This window comes from Bos indicus, chromosome 18 (assembly GCF_029378745.1).
Source record: "Bos indicus isolate NIAB-ARS_2022 breed Sahiwal x Tharparkar chromosome 18, NIAB-ARS_B.indTharparkar_mat_pri_1.0, whole genome shotgun sequence".
Lineage (NCBI taxonomy): Eukaryota > Metazoa > Chordata > Mammalia > Artiodactyla > Bovidae > Bos > Bos indicus.
Genome location: NC_091777.1, coordinates 4,497,237 through 4,518,890, shown reverse-complemented (window position 1 = coordinate 4,518,890; position 21,654 = coordinate 4,497,237). Strand labels below are relative to the sequence as shown.

The 21,654-nt window shown below is 39.2% G+C and overlaps 1 long non-coding RNA gene across 1 annotated transcript; it reads left to right on the top strand.

Annotated features, from left to right (window-relative positions):
* Positions 1–7,290: 7,290 nt before the first annotated feature.
* LOC139177342 (uncharacterized) lies at positions 7,291–13,145 on the top strand. The gene is made up of 3 exons (XR_011561813.1): positions 7,291–7,367; positions 11,573–11,731; positions 13,071–13,145. It is a non-coding gene; the product is annotated as an uncharacterized lncRNA (long non-coding RNA).
* Positions 13,146–21,654: the final 8,509 nt, after the last annotated feature.

Here is a 21,654-nt window from a genome sequence, read left to right as displayed (position 1 = left end):
TAGTTTGTTTTTTAGTGTTTTAAGGAACCTCCATACTGTTCTCCACAGTGGGTGTATCAGTTTACATTCCCACCAGCAGCATAGACAGATTCCCTTTTCTCCACACCCTCTCCAGCACTTATTGTTTATGGGTTTTTAAATTATGGTAGTAGATTTCTTTTTAAACGTCCCTATTTTATTTGGTTGTTTCACTTTTGGCTACACGGGGTCCTGTTGCTGGGCACAGGCTTTCTCGGGTTGCAGCGAGCAGGGCCCACTCTTCATCGCGGTGTGCAGGCTTCTCGTTGCCATGGCCTTCGCTTGTTGCAGAGCACAGGCTCTAGGTTGCTCAGGCTTCAGTAGTTGGTGCATGCAGGCTTAGTTGCTCTGCAGCATGTAGGACCTCCCTAACCTAGGGATCAAACCTGTGACCCCTGCACTGGCCGGTGGATTCTTAACCACTGGGCAACCAGGGCTACCAGAAGCCCTGGGGTAGGAGATTTCTTATAGGAGACACAGTGTACACCTTCCCTTGTTGGGGCCTGAAATTGATGCCTCTTCCTGTAATGGACATCACGTGGCACCACACAGGAGCTCTCCTTTCTGACGCCCCAGTCCCATTTTAGGGAGGCATCTCTTTACTGAGTTTCACATGGGATGAAAGTAATTGATCAAGTCTCAAAAACTAGAACTGGCCCATTATTGGCAAACACTGAGTTGATTTTCTGTCAGATTCCCCAACACAACTATTCTCTGCATTTAGCTCAAGAGGGAAAGAAATGCTTTAAAAATAAAATGTTTCTCCAGAGACTGTTTCAAGAGGGCCATGACTTTCTAATACAGTCTCATCTGCCCTGAAAGTTTGCTTTGACAAGAAATAAAGCTCTCACCTCCCTAGGACCACTCATGTTCACCAGTCCAAAGACTTAGAGCGGCAGTTTACCTTGAAAACGGATGAGCTCAGCTGATCCTTCACTGGGCAGTAATGCCAAAATCTCTCCTGCTGAAGTTGCGTTTCCTGTGCTAACGATTCCTTATAGAGGTCCTCTCACCTCCCACTCAGTTCTAATAATTCTCCTCCTGACTCTTACCACTGACTGGGTGTTCATCTAACCTGAGTTCAGACTCTGAGATCTGTCGCTATCACCTGCATGATTTGGTGAACTTCAATATACCTATCAAAATATAGTGCTTAATTAAAAAGGATGAGTTGAAGATTTAAATAGATACTGCAAGTGAAGATTACTTGTTGACACATGATACTATCACTATATAAAATTTTGTGAGGCTGCAAAATAAATCCAACTTTGAAACGATGGAAATGTGAAGTTGTGGTATTACAGAGAGATAGTACACTGTGTAAAATTAACAGGGCAAAACCACTGAGACAAAGTACAGTTTACATTAATTTTTTTATTAAGAATGTATAATTTATAAATATATAAGTAATAGATTAATGTTCTATCCCATTAAAATTAATCTTTACATCTCAGGAAAAGGACAGAAAAGCTGCAGCAAAGCCTGCAACAGACAGATGGTAAGAGCAGTGGAATCAATTTTTAGTGATTGGCCTCAGTTCAGTTCAGTTCAGTCACTCAGTCGTGTCTGACTCTTTGCGACCCCATGAATTGTACCACGCCAGGCCTCCCTGTCCTACACCAACTCCCGGAGTTCACTCAGACTCACGTCCATTGAATCAGTAATGCCATCCAGCCATCTCATCCTCTGTCATCCCCTTCTCCTCCTGCCCCCAATCCCTCCCAGCATCAGAGTCTTTTCCAATGAGTCAACGCTTCGCATGAGGTGGCCAAAGTACTGGAGTTTCAGCTTCAGCATCATTCCTTCCAAAGAAATCCCAGGGCTGATCTCCTTCAGAATGGACTGGTTGGATCTCCTTGCTGTCCAAGGGACTCTCAAGAGTCTTCTCCAACACCACAGTTCAAAAGCATCAATTCTTCGGGGCTCAGCTTTCTTCACAGTCCAACTCTCACATCCATACATGACCACCGGAAGAACCATAGCCTTGACCAGATGGACCTTTGTTGGCAAAGTAATATCTCTGCTTTTGAATATGCTATCTAGGTTGGTCATAACTTTTCTTCCAAGGAGTAAGCGTCTTTTAATTTCATGGCTGCAGTCACCATATGCAGTGATTTTGGAGCCCCCAAAAAATGAAGTCTGACACTGTTTCCCCATCTATTTCCCATGAAGTGATGGGACCAGATGCCATGATCTTCGTTTTCTGAATGTTGAGCTTTAAGCCAACTTTTTCACTCTTCTCTTTCACTTTCATCAAGACGCTTTTTATCCTGTTCACTTTATGCCATAAGGGTGGTGTCACATGCATATCTCAGGTTATTGATATTTCTCCCGGCAATCTTGATTCCAGCTTGTGCTTCTTCCAGCCCAGCGTTTCTCATGATGTACTCTGCATATAAGTTAAATAAACAGGGTGACAATATACAGCCTTGACGTACTCCTTTTCCTATTTGGAACCAGCCTGTTGTTCCATGTCCAGTTCTAACTGTTGCTTCCTGACCTGCAGATAGGTTTCTCAAGAGGCAGGTCAGGTGGTCTGGGATTCCCATCTCTTTCAGAATTTTCCGTAGTTTCTTGTGATCCACACGTCAAAGGCTTTGGCATAGTCAATAAAGCAGAAATAGATGTTTTTCTGGAACTCTCTTGCTTTTTTGATGATCCAGCGGATGTTGGCAATTTGATCTCTGGTTCCTCTGCCTTTTCTAAATTCACCTTGAACATCTGGAAGTTCATGGTTCATGTACTGTTGAAGCCTGGCTTGGAGAATTTTGAGCATTACTTTACCAGCGTGTGAGATGGGTGCAATTGTGTGGTAGTTTGAGCATTCTTTGGCATTGCCTTTCTTTGGGATTTAAATGAAAACTGACCCTTTCCAGTCCTGTGGCCACTGCTGAGTTTTCCAAATTTGCTGGCATATTGAGTGCAGCACTTTCACAGCATCATCTTTCAGGATTTGAAATAGCTCAGCTGGAACTCCATCACCTCCACTAGCTTTGTTCATGGTGATGCTTCCTAAGGCCCACTTGACTTCACACTCCAGGATGTCTGGCTTAGGTGAGTGATCCCACCATCGTGGCTATCAGGGGCGTGAAGATCTTGACCACCTCTTCTCAAAACCTTCTGCTTCTGTTAGGTCCACGCTGTTCCTGTCCTTTGTTGTGCCCATCTTCGCATGAAGTGTTCCTTGGTGTCTCATTTTTTTGAAGAGATCCCTAGTCTTTCCCATTATACATATTCTTTCTTTTTCAGATTCTTTTCCTTTCGAGGTTTTTACAAGATACTGAGCATAGTTCCCTGTGCTAAACAGTAGGTCCTTGTTGTTTGCTAGTCTATAGTAACATGTATCTCCTAATCCCAAACTTCTAATTTATCCTTCCTACCCTTCCCGTTTGCTAACCATAGGTGTGTTGTCTGTCTGTGAGTCTATTTCTCTCATGTAAATGCTTTCATATGTACCTTTTTTTCTTCTTTTATACTTTACTTTAAAGTATTTATCTGTGTATATACTTCAATTTATTTATTCTTTGACTGCACCGTGTGGCACGTTAGTTCCCCAATCAGGAATCGAACCTGCGTCCCCTTCATTGCAGATATGGAGATTTAACCACTGGACTGCTAGAGAAGTCCCTCCCCACTTTTTTTCCTTTTGGCCACACCCTTGCAGGAACTGTGTTTCCTGATTAGGGACTGATCCTAATAGGGGCAGTGAAGGCACGAAGCCCTAACCACTGGACTGCCAGCAGGTTCCCTGGACCATTTTTCTTAGATTCCACAAATAAGTGATATGATATTTGTCTTTCGCTGTCTGACTTATTTCACTCAGTATGGTAATCTCTAGATCTGTTCATGTTGCTGCAGATGGTATTATTTCATTCTTTCCTTATGGCTGAGTAGTAACACTCTGTTGTATATTATACCACATTTTCTTTATTCATTCATCTGACAATGGATATTTAGGTTGCTTCCATGTCTTGGTTGCTGTAAACATCGGGGTGCCCATATCTTTTTAAATCAGTCTTTTGTCTGGATATATGCTCAAGAGTAAGATTGCAGGATCATATGGTAACTATTTTTAGTTTAAGGGACCTCCATATTGTTCACCGTAATGTTTTGATAACTAGAAATATGCCTGTTTTTAATACTGAAAGTTTTAGTAGAGGGTTTTATCTTTGGGAATTTTGTTCTCAACAGAACCGATGACTTCTCCTGAATGGAGCTGTTACTATTTTGTGTAGAGAAGGAGATGTAGTGCTTCTCTTTTCTAATACTCTGAAGAAAAGGACTTTAACCTAAAGGCTACTGTCATGCCATGCATGCCATGTGAATAATAAGTACTTTGATTAACTTTTCTCTCTCATGAGCAGTGAATATCTGGTCCCAGGTAAATGCCCATGTGCCCAAAACCAATTCAAAATGATATCTGTTTTTACCCCAAGTTTAACCAGTATTTAGAATTGCAAGTAAAATAATGATTTCTTTTTCATTTAAAATTATTTCATTTAGGGATAAGACTTGTCTCTAAGATAAGATGACATACAACTGATTTAAATAAACCTCATACTTGTTTATTAACCACTGTCCATAATTTTAGTATTTTAACTCGGATGTATCTAAATAGTTAGTCTATTGAATTCTACTTTTGATATTTTTACTTATGAATATCAATTTGGTTCAGAAATATTTGCCAAAAATTGTAATTATACCTAAGAATTAGTATGTTTTCATTTACTTTCCTTAGTAACTGTGTTTTAACATTGCAGTGTTTATGGTTTTCAAACACATCAGGGAAAATCTGATCATGGCAGAAATAATATTTAAAAAACGAATGAAACTGAAAGATGGAAGTGAAAGGGGGGAGTGAAAAAGTTAGCTTAAAACTCAACATACAGAAAACTAAGATCATGGCATCCAGTTCCATCACTTTATGGCAAATAGATGGGGAAACAATGGAAACAGTGAGAGACATTATTTTCTTGGGCTCCAAAATCACTGGAGATAGTGACTGCAGCCATGAAATTAAAAGATGCCTGCTCCTTGAAAGAAAAGCTATGACTAACCTAGACAGCATATTAAAAAGCAGAGACATTACCTGGCCGACAAAGGTCCGTCTAGTCAAGGCTATGGTTTTTCCAGTAGTCATGTATGGATGTGAGAGTTGGGCTATAAAGAAAGCTGCGTGCTGAAGAATTGATGCTTTTGAACTGTGGTGTTAGAGAAGACTCTTGAGAGTCCCTTGGACTGCAAGGAGATCCAACCAGTCCATCCTAAAGGAAATCAGTCCTGAATATTCATTGGAGAACTAATGCTGAAGCTCAAGCTCCAATACTTTGGCCACCTGATGTGAAGATCTGACTCATTGGAAAAGACCCTGATGCTGGGAAAAATTGAGGGCAGGAGGAGAAGGGGATGACAGAGGATGAGATGGTTGGATGGCATCACCAACTCGATGGACATGAGTTTGAGTAAGCTCCAGGATTGGGTGATGGACAGGGAAGCCTGGCGTGCTGCAGTCATGGGGTTGCAGAGTTGGACACGACTGAGCGACTGAACTGAACTGAACCATTTCCTTTCTAAGCACTCTCATTTTATTCTTCACCAATTTATGAAGATTCCTAGCATTATCATTGTGTACCTTTCTGTAACGTCTAACTCCTACCTGAAAGAATCACCATTGTTGTTTTACAAACTAGCAGTTATTTTGGAAGTGTTAAATAAACAGATTTCAACATCAAACTTAAAGGTTGATCCAGATCTCTTAACAAGTCTCCTGTGGCCATGTGCATGTCTTTGTGAGAAACTCTTAATACTATTTATAATCCAATTTCATGAGCCCTTCCATCTTTTATTGGAATCTAAGTCCCTCCAGAGTATGAAAAGGACTGATCATTGTGTCAGAGATCTATAAGATGTCCTTAATATTGTAGTTGCTATTTAATAATTACTCTATCAGAGTTTAACTAAAAAAGATTGAGATTTTTCTACTTAAAAATCAAAGTCATTTGGCTTTACTGAGTCTTATCATGATGAAATCTAGCATGTTGTTACTACAAGTGAGTGAGTGATAGTCGCTCAGTTGTGTCCGACTCTTTGCGACCCCATGGACTATAACCCTGCCAGGCTCCTCTGTCCATGGAATTCTCCAGGCAAGACTACTGGAGTGGGTTGCCATTTCCTTCTCCAGTGTTACTAGCAGAATTTCCTATAAATAATTAAGATGAAGTAATTTAGATTCATTTATTCAAGTGTCTGTTGAGTACCATATGTGTGTCACTGTTTAAGTGCTTAGGATATATTGGCAATTCCTTACACCATGACAATATATATTATTAAAGAGCAAGATAGGAGATAAAATAGTAGCAAATAAATATACCTTATGGGATATTAGACATTGATAAATATGTGAATAATGAGAATAGTAAATCAGAATCAGGTGTTTGGAAATACAGAATAGGAAATGAGTTTGTATTAAAATTCTAAATATTCTGGATGTAGTAGAACTTACTGCAAAGCTGATACATTCTGGGAGAGAGCAATCCAACACACTAGCTCATAAAAGTACTCTATTTTTAGAATTACTAAAGTTATTTCTCTAAATACATGTGATCTTTAGACATCTCAGTTTTCCTTCTTAATGGCTTAAACCTTTTAGAGCAGTTTCTAGGAGAAGCCCTTGCATATCTTTACACATCTATAAAAAGCCATTTTATGTGAAGTCTTTGTATATCATACATCTTATATTTCCATACCTACTAGTAGCCATCTCTCAGTTGAATCTTGTAGGTCATTTCCAACCTTGATTTCCTAGGCAATTGATGTACATTTTTATATTCATTATATAGCATAGATATATGGACACTTTGATACCCAATTACTGTTTCATCTTTAATGTAGACCCTCTCAAATTAGAGAGTCTGTGGTAGCACATCTTTTCATTATAGTATTGCCATTCATATTTATTTTCCTGCATACATATATTATTTTTCTTGTTGTTTTGTTTAAGCTCTCTGAAAATCAAGGAAATGTTTTGTCATTATGTGTTTCAAAATTTCCCCCAGTTTATTATTAACTTAGTTTGTCATTTGACATTTAACGTATCTGTGTATAGAAAACAAAATGTATAAATGAATTTGGGTTTTTTTAATATTTTGTTTAAGTTTATTGATTTTTTTCTGAGTGTGGCTTTTGATACATTTTCTACGATTTTATACTTTTGAACAAGTCTAAATTTATATACTAAATATGTAATAGTAAAGTTTATTTATTTATTTCTACAGATTGAAATATCCCACTCTGAAATGATTCTAGATAGATATTAAAGAGGAGACAAAGCAAGCCCCAGCTCCGTGAAGGTACTAATTTTTTAAATTTACAATCTCTCATTTCTTGATTTACATTAGTCTACTGCAATTGAAGTCCACTGGAATTAAATACAAATCTTAAACATATAAATATCCTAAAAAAATGGATAAACAGAGAAGTCGTGAAATGCTGCAAGAATAAAGGTCAATCAGAAACGTTGTTTTAGTGGCGAAGTGGAAGAACTGTGCACTGGACATCAGACGCTCACTGCTAGTTACATAGTATTAAGCCTTAGCTTTCCCACAAAGAGTCTGCCTGCAATGCAGGGGACCTGGGTCCAATCCCCCGTCAGGAAGAAGGGAGTGGCAACCTACTCCAGTATTCTTGCCTGGAAAATCCCATGGACGGACGAGCCTGCAGGCTATGGGGTCCATGGGGTTGCAAAGAGTCGGACATGACTGAGTGACTAACACTTTCCCACTAATGAAACAGGAAGGTAGGACTATCTTACTGGTTTCCAAGCAATGTTTGAAAGACTCCCTAGGGCTAAGAAAAACACTGAAAGGGTCTGTGAAGCTAAAATGAAGCTTTGTGTTCAACCTCATCTACCACTAGAACCTCAGATTAACTCTGACAGCTGAAAAATAAAAACGAACTTCTGAGTGTTAGGTTTCCTCTTTCCACCCAATATAAGCCAACTGCAGGTAAATATACCGTGAAATGGGCTTATGCCTCTGCATGTGTAAAGTGAGTGTTTCCATAAACATCTAATGACTGGTAAAAATGCTCTAAATAGCACACCTGTGTGATAGTCAGAAAAGTCCTTTGATCCTGGTGTAATTATTTATATAAAGGAACAGATTGGCTTTGCTGGATTCACTGACTTAAAAACTGCATCTCTACATTTCTGCCATTTCAAGGCTGTCTTGATTAAGATGTAGAAAGGAATTAAGTTTATTCAATCTGGATTAATGAAATGTTTTGTGTCCTTGCTTCTCTCTCACTTTTTAAAAAATTCTTTTTCCTTCCTCCTCGAGTTTAATATATGATTCTTTTACAGAAAGTACTCATATAAAAGGTTTCAGAACCACATATGTGGCCATTTTATATTGGTTGCAGTGTTTTGAAATTATGGTTTCATTATCTCTTGGCCTGCTTTTTAGAGAGAAAAATACGTGTATCACCATCATTATAAGCTTTGGAACACTATTGAGATTGAAGTGCTATGCTTGCAAAAAAAAAATTGATTCTAACAAATGGTGTGCTTGGAATTTTCCTTTCTACTGAGTTTTTATTCATATTTTAAATTCTCACATGGTGTTCTGAAACAGTTACAATGAATCAGAGGGCTGGCTTCAGCTTTGCAAATATATTAATAGAAATTATTGGGCATTTCAGTTCATCGAGAAATAGCATCCGAGGGGGGAAAAATAAACCTTTGCCAGCTAGTGTTAAGACAAGGAGCAAAAAGAATTGAATCAGTATTATTGCTTTCCATTTGACAAGCACAAAATTGTACTATCTCTGAGAGGAACTATTTGTAAACTTCTTGGAACATAGCTACCATTGTATTCATTTCTTACTAAGATCTATAAGGTACCTTAGTAATGCTGCCTTCATACCGCTGTGCTTGAGCTTACACGATGCACCCTGTTTAAAGACCCTGATGGTGTTTAAATACTGACTGTGGGAAACCGTACCCTGGGAGTACATTCACTGAGATCCAAAGACAGGAGAGACTGTTGCACACCATCAGGACCCGCCGTCACCTGTGGGTGCAAAGAGACGTGTGGGTTTCTAAAGTGCCTCCAGTGCGGTTTCACGGATCACCGTGAACAGCACCCAAATGATGATTTACAAATCACTGCTTACGTGTTGCTTCAAATTCTAAATGTTATTAATCAACTTGTGACTAAGAAAACCTTTGAATGGGTCGTGTCTTCCTGACAACATGTCTTAAAATAACTGTGTAAAATACCACACTGCCTTTGGGTTACCCAGAGACTGATGATTCTGTATTGTGATTATGCAGGATATTTGGTGAGCCACACTTTTCCTCTAAACCATCACACTGAACTTTGGGTTTCAAATCAAAGAATGAGGAGGAATAAGGCAGGTAGAAGTTACCTAAGACCATTTGGTGTGTGGGCTTCACCTCTATGAAAGTTTATGAGATGGTAAGTAAGCCACTGGCTATGTGGATGTCAGGAATTTCTTGTCCACTAGTCTGTATTTTCAATTACCAGGGACAGTAAGAAACCAGGTTTTATGCTCTTCTGAAAGAGGGGAAGACCTTTAAAATCTGGGTTACCATGGACTCTGACAACATCCCATATATTTACTCAGGTCACTGCTGTTTAGACTTGTGTTTTCTTTTTATATAAGTTATTAATGAAGACTGCATATCAGAGACAATATCATTGTAAGTAAATACAAAGGAGCTTTCTATACCTCTTGCTTAGTATATTTACTATTTTAATAAATGTTTTATTTCCATTAAGCAGCCCAAATTTAAAATTAAATATAAATGATCATGTAGGAATTAGTTTCCCTTTATAGGGCAAAAATAATTTCTGAGATAAATATAGACAAGTAACTGCTGACATGGACAGGCATTCATTCATATACACCTTCAGGATAGTTCAGTGGAGTGTTTTGTTTTGTTTTGTTTTAGCTGAAACTGTTCCCCTTTCTATAGCTCTTAGGTTTGAAAGTAGCCTTCTGTGTGATAGTTATTCTTCTAATTCCTCTCTGTAGGGGCTGAAAATGCCAAGACTCTAAAAGGAATCAGAACATCCCCCTCCATTCCTTTCAGGATGTTTTAATGATTATGATCCTATTACAGATACAGCATTTTCTTTTCCCTCTTTAAAGAAGTGGGATGAATAAAGGAAACAGACAACTAGCATTAAATTGCCAAAGTCAAGGTAAAAATTGGAACTTCTTACCTGCATAAATGCACTTTTTTACAACATTGCATTGGAAATCACTAAGAAAACCCTGTTTTTTAAGAATGTGTCCTTAAATTGTATGCTTTCCTGCCATTAAACATTTATTTTCTTCAAACAAATCAAGAATGTCATTCATACAAAGCCTTATTATCTTATAAACTACAACTAGGCTTATTGAATATGAATACATTCTGTAGTTATATGCATTATAAAATGCTGTGCTCTGCTTTGGGGGGAAAAATCCCCTTTTCTGTGTCACATTGGCTTATGAATATTATAACAGTTCTTTTCTGTTCACATTCAGTGAACTGAGACAAGCTTCACTCCCGTATTTGGAATCTCCTTCTGTAAATTTATCTTATGAGAATGCATATTCAATGTTTGAATGTCTCTGAAGGAAAACCAATATGGGAAGTTTATAACCTTTATGGTTACTTTGGGTTTTGTTTCATTTTTCAGTATATATCAGACAAATTTTTTCATATGTTCCCTTTTCAAAGAGCAGTTAAATAGATTTCACAGAGTAGATGATGCTACTATTTTTCTCACCAGGAAAGTTTTGTTTTGACATATGGCATGCATAGCAATTATCTTCCCGGATTAATAGCCTATGTGAGTATCATGGCTACTTAGGTTATGTAACCCTTTGCCTTCTGAATAGTTCAGATATTTTTATTTAGAAAATATTAGAAGGTTCTCTTTCCAATCACTGAATAAAAATGTTATTTTTATTAAACATCTGAATTTAGAAACTATATGCAGAATATGCCAATGGTAGACAGCATTGTGAAGTCCAGGGCCAAGAAAGGTAAGAATTTTTTTATGCTGGGAGGAATCTTTCCCTACCTCTTTCTTGTCACTTGTAAAAATGTATATAACTGTTAAGTATAAAGTGATCCCAAAGCAGAGCTAATAGTCAATTAACATGCTTTTATTGGGGCAAAATAGTTCTAGTTCAGTAAATCTGTTAAAAAGTAAATGGGATCTGGGTTGAAGCCTGGCGAGCCCATCTCCATGGAAGCATGTCCTGTGAGCCCTCTGCAGCCGATGTTCCCGGCAGCTCAGGTCTGGGCACCTGGGCTCTGGAGCCAGTATCTGGGGAAGCCAGTACCTACCATGATCTCCAGGGAAGTCCTCACATTTCTGTGGCTCTGGAGCATTATCATCAAGAGCAAGGCCACATCTCTCAGAAGCTTCTAAGTGTCCTTCTAAGACCGTGCACCATGAATCTGGATTCCTACTAAATGAGAACAAGAGAATATACAGCAAGATGATCTGTCTTCAATCCCGTGCATCTCTTACAGGAGGAAACACCTCGTCGTGTCCCAGGCTGGAGGCCCTCCTGAAGGATCTGTTCCTGGTGATGTGATTTCAGCTTTCATCCACTCCCCTGGCTGGACCCGTCACACTGGGGATGACAACCTGAACACGGGGAGCTGAAAGTCTCTTCTCTGGCATCACAGGTGATTTATGGCAGTAGACTTTTTTTTTTTTTTTTACATGGACATATTGAAGAGCTGTCAGATCGTGTTGATGAAGTACTCAGGCTCAGGAGGCACACTGCCAAGGCTGAAAACAAGATGATGGTAAAGCATCCTACCTTGGCACCTGCCAGCAAGTTCTCTATGCTTTAGCTTGATTTCCCAATAAATAAGCCAGGGATGATGATGGTGATGATACTAACAGTAGGAGTTACCTCACAGGATTGTTTCAAATATATGAAATTAATTTATGTAAGATAACACAGCAAAATCTAGAACATGGTAGACATGTGTTTGGCTCCTAAATTACTCTAAGTACATATCCTATAGGGAAATTATGATACAGTTAAATTACATTATTCAAAAGGATTATTTGCACACAGCAAGCAGTAGTCATACTCTGCATTTTTGCAGCATCCCTGAACTAGGGGTGCAGTCATCTCAGAGATTCAGGGGATTAAAGGATGGAGCCTCTGACAAGTGAGCATTTATCCTCAGGCTTCTCTGTAACCACTGGACTAGGAGACATCAACCCAGGGCAGGATGGAGGGGTGGCATCTGAGAGCTCAAAAGAGGCCCCTAATCCAGCCTGATTGGCTGGGAGGTTCAAGGAAGAGTAAGGCTGTGTTTTCACCTAGGTGGGTGTATTAATTTTCTATCACTGTGGAAACAAAGTAGCACAAAATTAGTGGCTTAAAACAGTGTAAATGTATTGTCTTTGTGGCAGTCAGAAATCTGAAATGGGTCTCAGTAGAGACAGAATCACCATGGTGACAGGGTTGTGCTGCATCCTTCCTTCCAGAGGCTCTTGGGGAGAATCCACTTCCTTGCCATCTCCAGGTTAGAACCCACCCCCATTCCCTGGATCAGGGCCCCTTCCCTCATTTCCAAAGCCAGCAACTGAGCCAGAGTCCTCCTCACATCCTTCCTCTCACCTGCCTTGAGCCTCCACCTTCAATTTAGGGACACCTCTTGCTATTATATTGTCGTATAATAATACTGTTCCCTGATAGCTCAGTTGGTAAAGAATCTGCCTGCAATGCGGGAGACCTGAGTTCAATCCCCAGGTTGGGAAGATCCCCTGGAGAAGGGAAAGGCTACCCACTCCAGCATTCTGGCCTGGAGAATTCCATGCACTGTATAGTCCATGGGGTCACAAGGAGTTAGACATGACTGAGCGACTTTCACTTCATTTGGGGCAGGGTGGGGCCGGGGCGGTTCATTCTGCTTAGCACTGAATGCTAAGGAACAAACTGGGAAGGAAGGAAGAAACACAACACCACAACACTAAGGATTGAAATTTTTGTTGTTGTTGTTGCAGTGAGGGCAGTTCCCTGTCCAAGAATCAAACCTGTGACCCCTGCAGTGGAAGCAGTCTCAACCACTAGACCGCTAGGTAAGTCCCTGAAAATGTTTTTTAATACATAAAGATACGAAAGGAAAAAAATACCTCCCCTTCCCACACAGTTGAACACAAAGAGAGGAAATTCGACTTAGCAAGGCTTTCCAAGATCGCTTGCTTAAAAATTCTCAAATAGGTTAATATTACCAAAATGCCTTCCTGTTAGTTTTTGAGAGAAATACACAGAGTATAATGAAAGCATCCAGTCATCTGATTGCACAATAAACGGGGGAAACTGAGGGATGGTTTCATCTTTGCTCTGCACAGACTCTGTTCACATTCTAGCAGCATTAATTTGCAAACCTCATGTCCTTTATTATTATTATTTTTGTACTGTCCAGCACTCTTATCAGAAAAACAAAATCAGCTTGTAGGTCAATGACGTCAATCCAAACAGGAAGAAAAATAAAAACAGAGTAAAAAGGTGATACTGATTGTATTTAAGCATATTTAAAACTGCTCCAGTTTTGCTTTCATATAAAATTGTAAGGTAAAAACAGTATATAATTATCGTTTAAAAAAATCAACACTTGGAGTATGCTAAAAAATAGTTCACAAACCTTCCATAATACCCCTGACTCCAGTTTTCATTCTTAAGTATAGTTCCCATTAATATTTGGTATATGCATCTTTCTTGGTGTTTTTTATGCATGCCCATGTACCCATTAAATAATCAGGATGAAAATATGCATTGCTCTGCAGTGTGGTCTGGTTTGAGATGACAGAGTTGAATTAGGAAACATTTCCATATTTGATATTTAATATATCTCTCCAGGAAGAAGAGATATCTTTCCAGTATATCAGAATCTCTTATCTGTGTACTCTAGTTATCTTCAGTTCAGTCCAGCCCACTTCAGTCGCTCAGTCATGTCTGACTCTTTGCAACCCCATGAATTGCAGCACGCCAGGCCTCCCTGTCCATCACCAACTCCCGGATTTCATTCAAACTCACGTCCATCAAGTCGGTGATGCCATCCAGCCATCTCATCCTCTGTTGTCCCCTTCTCCTCCTGCCCTCAATCCCTCCCAGCATCAGAGTCTTTTCAATGAGTCAACTCGTCACATCAGGTGGCCGAAATATTGGAGTTTCAACTTTAGCATCAGCCCTTCCAAAGAACACCCAGGACTGATCTCCTTTACAATGGACTGGTTGGATCTCCTTACAGGCCAAGGGACTCTCAAGAGTCTTCTCCAACACCACAGTTCAAAAGCATCAATTCTTCGGGGCTCAGCTTTCTTCACAGTCCAACTCTCACATCCATACATGACTACTGGAAAAACCATAGCCTTGACTAGACAGACCTTTGTTGGCAAAGTAATGTCTCCACTTTTGAGTATGCTATCTCCGTTGGTCATAACTTTCTGTCCAAGGAGCAAGCATCTTTTAATTTCATGGCTGCAATCACCCTCTGCAGTGATTTTGGAGCCTGTTTCCCCATCTATTTCCCTTGAAGTGATGGGACCAGATGCCATGATATTCATTTTCTAAATGTTGAGCTTTAAGCCAACTTTTTCACTCTCCTCTTTCACTTTCATCGAGGCTTTTTAGTTCCCCTTCACTTTCTGCCATGAGGGCGGTGTCATCTGCATATCTGAGGTTATTGATATTTCTCCTGTCAATCTTGATTCCAGCTTGTTTCTTCCAGTCCAGCGTTTCTCATGATGTACTCTGCATATAAGTTAAATAAGCAGGGTGACAATATACAGCCTTGACATACTCCTTTTCCTATTTGGAACCAGTCTGTTGTTCCATGTCCAGTTCTAACTGTTGCTTCCTGACCTGCATATAGGTTTTTCAAGAGGCACAGTCAAAGGCTTTGGCATAGTCAATAAAGCAGAAATAGATGTTTTTCTGGAAATCTCTTCCTTTTTCAATGATCCAGCAGATGTTGGCAATTTAATCTTTGGTTCTTCTGCCTTTTCTAAAACCAGCTTGAACATCTGGAAGCTCATGGTTCACGTATTGCTGAAGCCTGGCTTGGAGAATTTTGAGCATTACTTTACTAGCGTGTGAGATGAGTGCAATTGTGCAGTAGTTTGAGCATTCTTTGGCATTGCCTTTCTTTGGGATTGGAATGAAACTGACCTTTTCCAGTCCTGTGGCCACTGCTGAGTTTTCCACATTTGCTGGCATATTGAGTACAGCACTTTCACAGCATCATCTTTGAGGATTTGAAATAGCTCAACTGGAATTCCATCACCTCCACTAGCTTTGTTCGTAGTGATGCTTTCTTTTATTATTTTTTTAATTAATTTTTTTTTTTACTTTACAATATTGTATTGGTTCTGCCACACATCAACATGAATCCACCACAGGCGTACACGTGTTCCCCGTCCTGAACCCCCCTCCCACCTCCCTCCCTGTACCATCCCTTCGAGTCATCCCAGTGCACAAACCCAAGCATTTGTATCGAAACTGGACTGGCAATTCATTTCTTATATGATAGTATACATGTTTCAGTGCCGTTCCCCCAGATCCTCCCACCCTCTCCCTCTCCCATAGAGTCCAAAAGACTGTTCTATACATCTGTGTCTCTTTTGCTGTCTCACATACAGGGTCATAGTTACCATCTTTCTAAATTCCATATATATGCGTTAGTATACTGTATTGGTGTTTTTCTTTCTGACTTACTTCACTCTGTATAACAGGCTCCAGTTTCATCCACCTCATTAGAACTGTTTCAAATGTATTCTTTTTAATGGCTGAGTAATACTCCATTCTGTTGTACCACAGCTTTCTTATCCATTCATCTGCTGATGGACATCTAGGTTGCTTCCATGTCCTGGCTATTATAAACAGTGCTGCGATGAACATTGGGGTACACATGTCTCTTTCAATTCTGGTTTCCTTGGTGTGTATGCCCAGCAGTGGGATTGCTGGGTCATAAGGCAGTTCTATTTCCAATTTCTTAAGGCATCTCCACACTGTTCTCCATATATACTAGTTTGCATCCCCACCAACTGTGTAAGAGGGTTCCCTTTTCTCCACACCCTCTCCAGCACTTATTACTTGTAGACTTTTGGATAGCAGCCATTCTGACTGGCGTGAAATGGTACCTCATGTGGTTTTGATTTGCTCTGATAATGAGTAATGTTGAGCATCTTTTCATGTGTTTGTTAGCCATCAGTATGTCTTCTTTGGAGAAATGTCTGTTTAGTTCTTTGGCCTATTTTTTGATTGGGTCGTTTATTTTTCTGGAATTGAGCTGCAGGAGTTGCTTGTATATTTTTGAGATTAGTTGTTTGTCAGTTGCTTCATTTGCTATTATTTTCTCCCATTCTGAAGGCTGTCTTTTCACCTTGCTTATAGTTTCCTTTGCTGTGCAGAAGATTTTAATTTTAATTAGGTCCCATTTATTTATTTTTGCTTTTATTTCCAATATTCTGGAATGTGGGTCATAGAGGATCCTGCTGTGATTTATGTCGGAGAGTGTTTTGCCTATGTTCTCCTCTAAGAGTTTTATAGTTTCTGATCTTACGTTTAGATCTTTAATCCATTTTGAGTTTATTTTTGTGTATGGTGTTAGAAAGTGTTCTAGTTTCATTCTTTTACAAGTGGTTGACCAGTTTTCCCAGCACCACTTGTTAAAGAGATTGTCGTTAATCCATTGTATATTCTTGCCTCCTTTGTCAAAGATAAGGTGTCCATAGGTGCGTGGGTTTATCTCTGGGCTTTCTATTTTGTTCCATTGATCTATATTTCTGTCTTTGTGCAAGTACCATACTGTCTTGATGACTGTGGCTTTGTAGTAGAGCCTGAAGTCAGGCAGGTTGATTCCTCCAGTTCCATTCTTCTTTCTCAAGATTGCTTTGGCTATTCGAGGTTTTTTTGTATTTCCATACAAATTGTGAAATTATTTGTTCTAGCTCTGTGAAAAATACCATTGGTAGCTTGATAGGGATTGCATTGAATCTATAGATTGCTTTGGGTAGTATACTCATTTTGACTATATTGATTTTTCTGATCCATGAACACGGTATATTTCTCCATCTATTAGTGTCCTCTTTGATTTCTTCCACCAGTGTTTTATAGTTTTCTATGTATAGGTCTTTAGTTTCTCTAGGTAGATATATTTCTAAGTATTTTATTCTTTCCGTTGCAATGGTGAATGGAATTGTTTCCTTAATTTCTCTCTCTGTTTTCTCATTATTAGTGTATAGGTATACAAGGGATTTCTGTATGGTGATTTTATATCCTGCAACTTTACTATATTCATTGATTAGTTCTAGTAATTTTCTGGTGGCGTCTTTAGGGTTTTCTATGTAGAGGATCATGTCATCTGCAAACAGTGAGAGTTTTACTTCTTCTTTTCCAATTTGGATTCCTTTTATTTCTTTTTCTGCTCTGATTGCTGTGGCCAAAACTTCCAAAACTATGTTGAATAGTAGTGGTGAGAGTGGGCACCCTTGTCTTGTTCCTGACTTTAGGGGAAATGCTTTCAATTTTTCACCATTGAGGATAATGTTTACTGTGGGTTTGTCATATATAGCTTTTATTATGTTGAGGTATGTTCCTTCTATTACTGCTTTCTGGAGAGTTTTTATCATAAATGGGTGTTGAATTTTGTCAGAGGCTTTCTCTGCATATATTGAGATAATCCTATGGCTTTTATTTTTGAATTTGTTGCTGCTGCTGCTAAGTCACTTCAGTCATGTCCAACTCTGTGTGACCCCATAGACGTCAATCCACCAGGCTCTCCTGCCCCTGGGATTCTCCAGGCAAGAACACTGTAGTGGGTTGCCATTTCCTTCTCAAATGCATGAAACTGAAAAAGTGAAAGTAAAGTCACTCAGTTGTGTCCAACTCTTAGCAACCCCATGGACTGCAGCCTACCAGGCTCCTCCGTCCATGGGATTTTCCAGGCAAGAGTACTGGAGTGGCGTGCCATTAATGTGGTGTATTACATTGATTGATTTGTGAATATTGAAGAATCCTTGCATCCCTGGAATAAAGCCCACTTGGTCATGGTGTATGATCTTTTTAATGTGTTGTTGGATTCTGATTGCTAGTATTTTGTTAAGGATTTTTGCATCTATGTTCATCAATGATATTGGCCTGTAGTTTTCTTTTTTTGTGGCATCTTTGTCAGGTTTTGGTATTAGGGTGATGGCATCATAGAATGAGTTTGGAAGTTTACCTTCCTCTGCAATTTTCTGGAAGATAGGTGTTAGCTCTTCTCTAAATTTTTGATAGAATTCAGCTGTGAAGCCATCTGGACCTGGGCTTTTGTTTGCTGGAAGATTTCTGATTACAGTTTCAATTTCTGTGCTTGTGATGCATCTGTTAAGATTTTCTATTTCTTCCTGGTTCAGTTTTGGAAAGTTGTACTTTTCTAAGAATTTGTCCATTTCTTCCACGTTGTCCATTTTATGGGCATATAATTGCTGATAGAAGTCTCTTATGATCCTTTGTATTTCTGTGTTGTCTGTTGTGATCTCTCCATTTTCATTTCTAATTTTATTGATTTGATTTTTCTCCCTTTGTTTCTTGATGAGTCTGGCTAATGGTTTGTCAATTTTATTTATCCTTTCAAAGAACCAGCTTTTGGCTTTGTTGATTTTTGCTATGGTCTCTTTTGTTTCTTTTGCATTTATTTCTGCCCTAATTTTTAAGTTTTCTTTCCTTCTACTAACCCTGGGGTTCTTCATTTCTTCCTTTTCTACTTGCTTTAGGTGTAGAATTATTTATTTGACTTTTTTTTTGTTTCTTGAGGTATGCCTGTATTGCTATGACCTTTCCCCCTAGCACTGCTTTTACAGTATCCCACAGGTTTTGGGTTGTTGTGTTTTCATTTTCATTCATTTATATGCATATTTTGGTTTCTTTTTTGATTTCTTCTGTGATTTGTTGGTTATTCAGCAGCGTGTTGTTCAGCCTGCATATGTTGCAATTTTTAATAGTTTTTCTCCTGTAATTGAGAACTAATCTTACTGCATTGTGGTCAGAAAAGACGCTTGGAATGATTTCAATTTTTTTGAATTTACCAAGGCTAGATTAATGGCCCAGGATGTGATCTATCCTGGAGAAGGTTCCATGTATGCTTGAGAAAAAGGTGAAATTCATTGTTTTGGGGTGAAATGACCTATAGATATCAATTAGGTCTAACTGGTCTATTGTATCATTTAAAGTTTGTGTTTCCTTGTTAATTTTCTGTTTAGTTGATCTATCCATAGGTGTGAGTGGGGTATTAAAGTCTCCCACTATTATTGTGTTATTGTTAATTTCCCCTTTCTTACTTGTTAGCATTTGTCTTACATATGCAGTGCTCCTATGTTGGGTGCATATATATTTATAATTGTTATATCTTCTTCTTGGATTGACCTTTGATCATTATGTAGTGTCCTTCTTTGTCTCTTTTCACAGCCTTTGTTTTAAAGTCTATTTTATCTGATATAAGTATTGCTACTCCTGCTTTCTTTTGATCTCTACTTTTATGGAATATTTTTTTCCAGCCCTTCACTTTCAGTCTGTATGTGTCCCCTGTTTTGAGGTGGGTCTCTTGTAGACAACATATATAGAGGTCTTGTTTTGTATCCATTCAGCCAGTCTTTGTCTTTTGGTTGGGGCATTCAACCCATTTACGTTTAAGGTAATTATTAATAAGTATGATCCCATTGCCATTTACTTTTTTGTTTTGGGTTCGAGTTTATACACCCTTTTTGTGTTTCCTATCTATAGAAGATCCTTTAGCATTTATTGGGGAGCTGGTTTGGTGGTGCTGAATTCTCTCAGCTTTTGCTTGTCTGAAAAGCTTTTGATTTCTCCTTCATACTTGAATGAGATCCTTGCTGGGTACAGTAAGGATCTGGGCTGTAGGTTATTTTCTTTCATCACTTTAAGTATGTCCTGCCATTCCCTCCTGGCCTGAAGAGTTTCTATTGAAAGATCAGCTGTTATCCTTATGGGAATTCCCTTGTGTGTTATTTGTTGTTTTTCACTTGCTGCTTTTAATATTTGTTCTTTGTGTTTGATCTTTGTTAATTTGATTAATATGTGTCTTGGGGTATTTCACCTTGGGTTTATCCTGTTTGGGACTCTCTGGGTTTCTTGGATTTGGGTGATTATTTCCTTCCCCATTTCAGGGAAGTTTTCAACAATTATCTCCTCAAGTATTTTCTCATGGTCTGTCTTTTTGTCTTCTTCTGGGACTCCTATGATTCGAATCTTGGGGCATTTAATATTTCCTGGAGGTTCTGAGATTGTCCTCATTTCTTTTAATTCATTTTTCTTTTTTCCTCTCTGATTCATTTATTTCTACCATTCTATCTTCTACTTCCCTAATCCTATCTTCTGCCTCCGTTATTCTACTATTTGTTGCCTCCAGAGTGTTTTTGATGTCATTTATTGCATTATTCATTATATATTGACTCTTTTTTAATTTCTTCTAGGTCCTTGTTAAACCTTTCTTGCATTTTCTCAATCCTTGCCTCCAGGCTGTTTATCTGTGATTCCATTTTGATTTCAAGATTTTGGATCATTTTCACTATCATTATTCGGAATTCTTTATCAGGTAGATTCCCTATCTCTCCCTCTTTTGTTTGGTTTGGTGGGCATTTATCCTGTTCCTTTACCTGCTGGGTATTCCTCTGTCTCTTCATCTTGTTTATATCGCTGTCTTTGGGATGGCCTTTCTGTATTCTGGCAGTTTGTGGAGTTCTCTTTATTATGGCATTTCCTCGCTGTGAGTGGGGTTGTACGGGTGGCTTGTCAAGGTTTCCTAGTTAGGGAAGCTTGTGTCGGTGTTCTGGTGGGTGGAGCTGGATTTATTCTCTCTGGAGTGCAATGAAGTGTCCAGTAATGAGTTATGAGATGTCAGTGGGTTTGGAGTAACTTTGGGCAGCCTGTATATTGAAGCTCAGGGCCGTGTTCCTGTGTTGCTGGAGAATTTGCATGGTATATCTTTCTCTGGAACTTGTTGGCCCTTGTGTGGTGCTTGGTTTCAGTGTAGGTATGGAGGCTTTTGATGAGCTCCTGTCGGTTAATGTTCCCTCGAGTCAGGAGTTCTCTGGTGTTCTCAGAATTTGGACTTAAGTCTCCTGCTTCTGGTTTTCAGTCTTATTTTTACAGTAGTCTCAAGACTTCTCCATTTATACAGCACCGTTGATAAAACATCTAGGTTAAAGATGAAAAGTTTCTCCACAGTGAGGGACACCCAGAGAGGTTCACAGAGTTACATGGAGAAGAGAAGAGGGAGGAGGGAGTTAGAGGTGACCCGAATGAGATGAGGTGGAATCAAAAGAGGAGAGAGCAAGCTAGCCAGTAGTCACTTCCTTATGTGCGCTCCAAAGTCCGGACTGCTCAGAGATGCTCACAGAGTTATACAGAGAAGAGAAGAGGGAGGAAGGAGACAGAGGTGGCCAGGAGGATAAAGGGGAGAATCAAAAGGAGAGAGACAGATCCCGCCAGTAATCAGTTCCCTAAGTGTTCTCCACTGTCTGGAATACACAAAGAGATTCACAGAGTTGGGTAGAGAAGAGCAGGGGGAGGGAGGAAACAGAGGTG